We start from the raw sequence: 9911 nt of genomic DNA, 5'->3' as shown, positions 1-9911 counted from the left end.
CGAGACCAAATAAAATCGAACTATTAATCGGCGCACAAGAGTGACAAACATCTATTAGGCATTTAATTAAAAGTTTCGCATGAACGGAGGCGGATGGCTTTGTTGCCATTGATAGCAACTATGGAGGCTCCACTTCTGTTGTCCGTTGTCCGCAGTCCGTTGTGCGATGGCCGATGTCCGATACTCGGACAAAGTGTCAAATTCGAGCATTTCAAGTTACCGCTTCAGATAGCGGCAAAGAGCAAACACAAATATTTGCCTACAATTACTTACCGGCCGGATAGATAGGCATAGGCCGTGGTCAGTTGGCCGGATGAGACAATGGTCTTCGCTCTGTTCTTCGTTGTCCGTGTGTATGTACATAATTGGGCTATCGGCCCTCGATGGCCGTCGGTGGAGGCGCTCGGAATAAATACGGCAATTAAAATGCGATGGACAGATACGTCGGTCGATCGAGCATGAAGTGGCTATGGCGACAGGCTGCCGATCAAACCGCCCATCCACCCACCCACCAGCATATACCCCAATCAACAAATTCTTGAGTTGTACACTTAGAATAAAGTGTGCTGTTACATTTGGAAACAAGTTGTGGAGTTTAATTGAATGTTATATCTAAGAAAATTAATACGTTCGTCAGGAAATGGTTACTGATGATGTGGAAAACATCTGTACAATTTTAAATGCAGATATACATTTAAGATCTCGTTAACTTCGTTTATAGATTTTTTTCAGATTATATACACGGTTTCTTTTTCTATTAGTTTTCATTATTATTATTATATGGATTATATTTTTTTAAATACTCCTTTTAAAAACAGTTTCAAGTTTCCGCTTTAAATTTGGATGCTCTTTATTAACAAAACAAAAACTACATAAACATTATTGAAACTATATTTATAATACAAGAAAATGTCAAACAAATTTTTCAAAATAACTTTCTAAAAAAAAAAATTTTCTATAAAACGTATATATATAAAAATAATTTTTCACTTATATTTTCCCTTTTTTTTATTGTCTAACAATATTCCTGGATACAGTTTTTAGAAGATTGACCATACGACAATGTATTTAGTTTGAATGGCATAATCACTAAGTGCCAAATGAAAATGGGTAATACGTGTTAGGCAATATCCAATCCCCTTTTTATTTTAATGTGAAGGGATTTCGCCTTTTTAGCCGTTGAATCAACGTTAATTAATGTTGAAGGATAGACGTTCCCGGCCGCCATCGGCTCCTTGGCTCATCCCCAGTGACGTCCCCGAAATTGCAACACCTGTCTGATGGTCGAGCGGTCACCTGGCGGCGATGCGGAAAGTCAGTGACTATGTAATACACTGTGTTTTGGTCAGCCTAACCGCACGGACTACACTCATCCGATTAAACTTTTAAATAGATGTCAAACAAACTACATTCTGCTAACTACAAGGACTTTCGGTGTCATCGTCCAGGTTCGCTCCACGTCGATGTCTTAGGCCTGTCCGCATACGTATATCTATATCCCATATCCCCTTGTCGCCAGCGGGTGTGTCCACCGTCCACTGTCCAATGTGTCCTTGTGTGTTATCCTGGGCGAGTGTTGGCCATTCAACCACCGTTGTTGCCGGTCGGTTGGGGTCGTGACGGACAAATGTCCGAAATTTGAAACTTTAAATAGCAGTCTTTGAAGCATGTTCTCTGGCATGGTGGGGAGTATGGAGTGGGGGTCAAAGCACAGGTCAGAGGTGTCTATTCCGTTGGCTGTCCCAGGGACAGACACTCCACCACTTTCCTCAGCGGTTGGGCGGAGATCTGATGAGCTGGGCTTCGAAATTAGTTCTGATTTACCACTGTTCCAACAGAATGTCAGGCGGTGTGACAAGGATTGGCTTTTCGGGCACATGTCGCAGATTGTGTGCGTATCGTGTAAACATTGCCAGGGTCCACACCTGCTGGTACACGTGTACATAATTATACGTGCAGGAAACTTCATAGATCCTATTAACTAAGGTTCCATAGTTCATAATTCATAAACGGTGAGTACGATTAAGTAGTATGAAAGACTTAGAGTTTCTATGCCACATAATTTAAGCTTTGGTGTGATTCATCAAAAATATTTACAAATTTTTGTATTGTTAATTTAAGAGGCAAAATGATATTAATGACTGGCTAGTTAAATTTGTAACATTAATTTACAGATGTGATACTTTTTTCATTATCCATCAAGTTGTGCATTTAAATAAATGTTTCGTTTTATTAATGTGAATTTGCAAGAGCATAGAATTAGTAATTAAAACAAAAATTCCAAATTATTACATATTATGGGACTCTAATTTCTTTAATAGACTTTGTCTACAGCCAAAAAAAAGTTTCATTTCTATTCCGAAATATTTTTATTGAACTACTTTTTTTTACTTATCTTATTGACAAATTTTTATACCCTATAAATTTCAATGACAATTTTGTTATTTCTCTAATTTGTGTTTTTTTATCGCCTTTCAGAATATACTTTATATTGAAATAAGGTTTCATTCAATTGACTGCGTGGAAATGCTTCATAACACAAGCTAAGAAAAAATTATTTAGCTTATATTTCTTTTAAAGTTAAAAGAAAACGAAGACTTTCATTGCTTTTTAAATCATACAGTTTACTATATTTCTATTCTACTTTGATTTACAATTGACAGAGCACATTCTTCTTTAAGTCAAAAAGTCCGCCGAGCAAGCTGTCGTTCACAATATTCACGACAAATTTATCTTCCCCTGCTGGAACATCAATACATTTGGATAAGTTTGCCCTCTTTAAGTGACAGCTCTTCTTAATAAAAATGAATTATCCAACATCCAATGCCGCGACACAAACAATTTGTTTCCCTTTGAAATGAAACAATTAGATTCTTATTTTGGAGTGTTCGCTTCAAACAAGTTAATTTTGTATTCCTAAATAATTTGGGGCGTACGAAATAATATGTGTGTTGGTAGAAAATTAATCGGTGGATTCATCCCTTAAAAGTGTTTCTGAGCTCATAATATTATTATCTTTAAAGCATCATTGTATAAAATGTGTTTTTATTTAAGATAATTAATTTACAAAATGAAAAAATCACGCCAAGACTGTAATTTAAGGGGTTGCTTAAAAGTCTGACTTTAATAGTTTTGAGTGTAAAGGAGTAATTATGCTTTTATACTAAACTATAACAAACTTCCGAACTTTATATCTTTTTGTTAAAAAGATAACAATATTTAATTTTTATTATATGTATGTGCAGCCCTTAGACTTTTTTTTTTAGTTTCCTTTTTTGACTTGTGAGAATATTTATATGTGAATAGAAATTTTTTTAAAGTAGTATAGTATACTTATGTTTAAATAGCAACTTTACAGAAAAATGTGTTAAATATTTGATATAAAATACAATTTTGTTCTAGCCATTTTTGCTATAATATTTAATGTATGATTTTTCCAAAACTGTCTCTACACTAGAATAGTATACGATATTTCAGTATATTTTTTCTGTGAATTTTATTATATTTTTGAGGAAAGACATTTTGAAATCTGTTAAAAAACACTTTCTGCGCTGTTAGTGAAAAAGGGTAAACGAACACATTTGAAATGAAGGATTCGTTTCGCTTAACCAATATCAAAAATCGACGCTTTGGACTCGTAAATCTGCAACGTAAAGTGACACGTATCGCAGATCAATATTGGCGTTGTTGGGCTTTGAACACTTAACCCCCGGTTACGTGTGCACACATTTACATGTGTTTCGAGCGATTTCGAGTGTATACAAATGTCTCTTTCTGTTACGATTCGGGTCTAATACACTCCCAGGATCCATTAGAAGTGCAAAACACCAATTAAAGTTTTGCACGGATTACGAGAGGAGTGAAAAAAAGAAAAAAGAAGCCAGTATCCGTGGTATTACTTCTCTATCGTGTTTGTATTCGTTGAGGGGAAAGGAAAAGCAAGTGCGAGTGAGATGGCTGCCGCTCTACAGCCATCTCGCTTGCTCATGCTCTGCGCAGGCCGCAGATAAATGCGCAGCCATTTTTTAACAGGCGGAGCCAAAACAACGGAAGCGCTTGGGACTTTATGGTGGGGGGAAATAGTGGGAAATTTCGGGTGGTCGGGGAATTTTCTGCTGATTAGCCAGCTGTGCCAAGTCGCTGAGTTTTCCACGAAAAGTCAAAGAGACTGCGCGCTTTTCGAGCTAATTTTCCCGACAATATGCAGTTGCAAAAGTCGAACTATCGGGACCGTGTGCAGTGCTTAGGCAAAAGCTTCCGGAAGTCCCCGAAAAAGCTCGAGAGGGAAAGCTTGAACGGAATCGCTTTCGCAGATGCAACTTGGCAAGCTGCACCTACTTACTCGTCCAAAATGGCGTCGCTGTCGGCAAAATGCCGATAAATCAAAGTTCCCCATTTGAAAAATGCCAAGTGCCCACCGCGACATTTTATTACACAGCGGAGGCCAATATGATAGTGTTACACCATGGTTACAGAAGTGGCAAAAATGGATAAACTGTTGTAATAGTGAGTAGAAACATTATAAAAATCAAAAATGTACTTCAGAGTCAAACAGATAAAGGACAAAAATTATTTGATTTAATTGTATTAGTTTATCGGCTTGATATAGTTGATTTTCAAAATATTTACTAATTTATATTATTTGTAAATAACTTGTAGCATTTTACTAACTTTTTAATTTTGAAAATAATGTTTCTCATAATACAAAGCTTTCAAGTTTATGAAATGGGTAAAATACAAATATACAAACGAGTATGTCTGAATTAAGTCAGTTTTAAATTGTATTATAAATTGAACACTAAAAACTACGATTTTATGACCGCCCAAATTCGGTTGCCATTTTATAAAATGGCGTTGCCAAAAGTGAATTCGCAAATGGAGGATTTCCTTTCTCAAGTTAAAACAAATGATCCTTTAACTTGGGTAGGACAAAATGTATTGGCTCATTAAAGTTGAGGCTTGGCTGGACAGCTATTGATTTAACCGCAACTGTACGAGAATACGCAGCATCAAGTGGCTGGTGACTGGGGAGCGGCATTTCATCAGAGGAAATTAATCAGAGCAGATGAAGCGACAACCGAAAAATAACGACGCGGCATCTCCCAAAGAGCCCGCCGCTCCTTATCTCCTCAATCTGAATCGCCGCAGCCGGCTTTTTAGTGCGTGTCCACCGTTCGTTGGACCTCGTATTCCCATACGAGTATGGGATCGTATGGGATCGGATCGGATCGGATCCCAGATGCATCCCATTTGCAGAGTATCTGCATCTGTGTCCGAAGAAGGTGTGTGTGGTGTGTGTGTGTGTCGGGGGACTGGCGCTTGGAGGCGACAGCAGCGGAATGTCACCGCGGCAAGTAGACCCTCTTCTCACAGTTTTTTTTTTCACTTTTTTTATTGGCCATACACATCCCCAGAGCATCCATCAAACGCGCGTCCGTTCATGTCAAATTATAAATTCCCAAAAAATTTAAATCTAATTTCGCCACAGCGGACCCAGCGCCATATTCAAATACCTAATGGATTTTACTTTGTCCTGACAAGTACAAGCCCATTTAATCAATAATTAACGTAATCCATCAAGTACAAAGTGTCAAATGCACTCGCGAACGGCGGGCCCATCAGGCCTAAAAGGATTTCCCCGAAAAGCGCATCGCGTTGACAAAAAATCAAGTTGTCGCAAAGATACACGAAACAAATCCACGTCCCGTCACATCTGCATGTCGAAAAACACAGAACCAGCAGACCCATCAGGCGAACATGAACCCGAGAGTACCGAAAGCAACCCCTAACTTTAACCCCTGCTTGCCGTCTGTCACTGTCGAGATATCGGGGAGAATATACACAGCCTAAAGCGGCAGCAGCAGCAGCAGCTTATCTAAGCCGAAAAGTCGACCCTGATCAACCACTTGCAGAGAACCTGGCTATAGAGATAGCCCTTCTTGTCCTACTCCAAATGGGTATCAAACTACAAATGTCCATTTTTCAATTTACCTGGCCCTTACGCACTGTAGTCCACTCCACTCCACTCCACTCCCCCACCGTAAATTGAATCTGAAATGGAATAATATATGGACAGGGGACGGGAAGTGGACAAACAAACGGACAACAAACGGACAAACACCCACCGAATCGCCCTATAAATTAGCCCCTGGCCAACGACCAACGACCGTTGACCAGTTGGTTAGCTGGCGGCCAAAAGACCGTGAAATTTTCCCAATATGCTGCGTTTTATTTGCGTTTCCCTCCACTCATCCTCATTTCCCCCCGCTTCGCATTGCACTGGCCATATACCCATATAGAAACTGGGAACTGGGAACTGCTCGCATTTAAATGGACAGTCCGTTTTGACGTATGAATAAATTATGCACATGCCCTGCGATCGATTCTTGGGCTAGTTAACATAATTTCAAAGACAAAGGCAACGCTCTACATATTATCCACGGCCAAAGGGACAGTTTGACATCTCTACGCTTCAGTGGGGGAAATTTATATGCCGCAATTTGTCAATTGTTGCAATTTCTCTTTGTGTGCGCTTGCATCTATTTATTTCGTTTATATCCCAAAGAATAGGCCCTCATAAATAATTGAAATGTTTGTTTTTATTTGTTGTGAGTGAGCATGGTGAACAAAAGGTATTGAACATAAGGTTGAATGCTGAGGCAATAAGAATTAAATTATGCATTCCAAATATGTCATTAAAGTATCTTTTCAAAAGAATTATCAACTTACCTTAACAAATGTTTAAAACAAATCCATAACTGATATAAAGTATTGTTCTTTTTTTAGAATCAAATCCTATCATAAATTACAAAAAGATAACTTAAATTTTTAAATGTTATATACTTTTTTACAAGAAGAACTCAATAGCTAACTAAAAAACCACACAATGTTAATAATGTTTGCCAATGTGACATTTATTATTAAAGAACTATATAATATGCTTCAAACATTTCTTAGCAATATCATAGAAATATTAATATTATTGAGATCAAGGTAAAAGTTATATTGATTTTCTTTTGTTATTAAACCTAATTGCGTAATTATTTTGAAATTATTACTTAATTAATATTTTTATGTCTTTTCCTTACAGTAATGGGAATCTAGCTTAGTCACTCAATCATAAACAATTTGTGCTAAAGGTCTGGTAATGTTTTATATACTGACTCCAAATTAGGAACTCCATATCAACTCATTGACTTCTCCTTTCATGTATACATTTCCCTGAAATGGTCTGCAATAAAAGGACGCTACCCGAGTCACTCAACCGTCGAAAAGTTATTGCAACCCGATCCCGTGTCGCTGGATGTACATAAGTAAATGAGCTTTAAAATAATTTAGCTATCTCTTAAGCACATGTGTTTGTTTTCCATTCCCAGATACCAGTTTCCAGTTTCCGCCGATCCGAGGTCCAAACTGAGTTGGCCCATGTTGATACGAGGGCCAGTGTGTGGACTGGGAGATGTCCGGCCTGACGTTTATGAAAAGCCATCGCAGCATCAAAGCCAATTAAGATACCGGGCAGGGCACATACAAGCTCTAAAGGAATACGCGGCTAATTTCTGCGACAAAGCCGACAAACGATCGAGTCCAACTCCAACTCCAACCCCAAGTCCATATACAAGTTCAGTGTCTGGGGGCAAGATGCAAGAAGCAAGAAGCGGCACTTTTGTCGCAAACACAGGCCGTAAAATTAAGAACTCTGATTGGTAACAAATGTTTTTGTTCATTCGAGTGATAAAAACGTAGCGAACCGCAAAGATATAAAGTTCTCTTTAGTGTCTTGCCAGCGCGGCGATGATAAAATATTTAAATGAGCGCCGAAATGGGAAGGTTTCTCGGCTTGGATCGGTTTGGATCGGTTTGGATCGGCTCGGGTCGGCTTGGACATTTAGGAAATCAGAGAGAGAGACACCCAAACCTTAATGGCCGCGCACACGAACCGGGCCAAACAAGCCGAAACAGTGGGCTTAAACAAGACCAAGGGCAAAAGTGTGAAACACGGAGCGGCGTAACGCCAATAGCATTCGTCGATAACCACTGTGTGTCCGCCGAGCCGAGTAAGTCGGTCGGCTGTCATGATTAAACAAAAGTCCAATGCCAGCTAGGATATTAAATTACAGCCATAACGACGCAGCTAAGGACCCACTCGACGTCGACAAGGGCTTGCCAGATTCACTTTGGGACAGGCCGACAAACGACAAACGCAAACGCAAACGACGACCCAGCCCAAAAGCAAAGCCAAAAGGCTTGCAACAGAATCAAAACGAATCGAAACGGCCACGACAAAATCATAAAAGGCATAAACAGTTGTAAAGACACAAACCACAAAGGGCGTAGAATCAAAATTGAGCACTAAAACGTAATCGAGGTCGGCGCAGATTAACTAGCCTCTTTGCTGTTGACTCGACGATGGACGCGGGAAGAGGATGGGATGGCACATCCCGGCAGGTAGTTCATTCTGATATATCGAATGCATCTTAAAGATACTTGTGCGACATTACGATCATTACTCTATGTAACAGATACGCGGCGATGGAAAGGGCAGGGGCAGGGGAATGGGAATGGCAATGGACAGTGGCTGTAGACAGGTCGACCTGTCGTGTAATCCGGTCCTGCCCGGCAATTATAACCATATATAGCCCCCGCTGGCGACGGTGCCGCGTTGACGACCCACAGCCGAGCTATTGTCCAAAAATTGTCATTCACAACTGTCTCGCCGATAAGAAACAATTATCTGAGGCAAAAGGACTGCGAGGAGAGATCACATTGAATGGCGCCAGTTTCACAATGAATCTTGACCGAAAGGACAAGTCTTACGTTAAGATTTCGTCATGCCCTTTTTAAATGTAGGTTACATAAAAATGTTTATGGGTTATGCGAAGCGACACTGGCTTCCAACGAGATCTTACAACGTGGGAATGAGATTATTGCTTGGGGTACATTTACTTCATAAGTCTGAAGATCAATTCATTCTTATTTCTATAAATGTTCTTTATTGAATTTTAATTTATTTATTAAGATGACTAATTAAGTTTCTTAAGAAAGTGGTAATGTAAAGTGAGTATCCCAAAAGTATGCAAGATATATTTATATCCCTTAACACTTATAATGACTAAAAGTTCTGAAAGATTATATCAGTATATAGCTTCTGTAGAATAGCTTTCTCTTTGTCCAAGTCACATTTTTCCACCCCAATTCTCTTTTATGGTGCATCACCATTGATTGCGGGGAGTGTCCAAGACGCACTCCTCCTAATAACAGCCCTTCAAGGAACAATTTACACCACGTGTCGGGGATTACATATTAACTATGCCACTGTTCTTATTTCGGGGGCGTGTCGCTACAAACGTCTGCTGTTAATCCCTCACTTCCTGGATTGACATTTATATAGCCATTTAAGAAAGTGTGTATTCACGTTTGTATATATTAGTTTCATTATTATTGCACTTTCTGTTGAACAGAAATAAGGATGACTTTTAAATGATCAAATGTTACGTATGTTACTGTCATTATGGTAAAATTTTATACAATGTATCTAAGATCTATAATCGTGGGTTAATAATTTCGCTTTTTAGATTTGTAATGATTTAAAAAACAAGTTATATCGGTTTTAATTTCAAAATGTACATTCATTAAAAAAAAAAAATTTATTGTACAATAAATTATGATCTTTGTTCACAATATGAATAACAATATCCTTAAGTAATATATTGTAAAAGATTTGAATAGTCTTAATTACAATTTTTCCTTTTCCTCATATTTTAAATGTAAATTTTATGTTTAACATTTACATTTTGGAAAAAACAAATTAAAAAAATTAAAATTCTTTAAAACAATCTTTTTTCAAACTTCTCTTTTAAAATTTCAATGATAGTTTCAATTATTTATTAATATAATACTCTAAAATTTCA

General features: G+C 38.3%; 1 long non-coding RNA gene across 3 annotated transcripts; it reads left to right on the top strand.

The window, feature by feature from the left end:
- Window positions 1-4158: 4158 nt before the first annotated feature.
- LOC108146618 lies at window positions 4159-9658 on the top strand. Of its 3 annotated transcripts, XR_005977197.1 has the most exons (5): window positions 4159-4506; window positions 7091-7139; window positions 7244-7313; window positions 7377-8448; window positions 8523-9658. It is a non-coding gene; the product is annotated as an uncharacterized LOC108146618 (long non-coding RNA). The 3 variants fall into 3 exon arrangements; XR_001774477.2 differs by having other exon boundaries at window positions 7377-9658; XR_001774478.2 differs by having other exon boundaries at window positions 7091-7144; window positions 7377-9658.
- Window positions 9659-9911: the final 253 nt, after the last annotated feature.

The sequence above is a fragment of the Drosophila elegans genome, unplaced genomic scaffold, assembly GCF_018152505.1.
Source record: "Drosophila elegans isolate 14027-0461.03 unplaced genomic scaffold, ASM1815250v1 contig_208, whole genome shotgun sequence".
NCBI lineage: Eukaryota > Metazoa > Arthropoda > Insecta > Diptera > Drosophilidae > Drosophila > Drosophila elegans.
The sequence above is the reverse complement of the archived record's forward strand: the minus strand, read 5'-3'. Positions and strand labels throughout refer to the sequence as shown.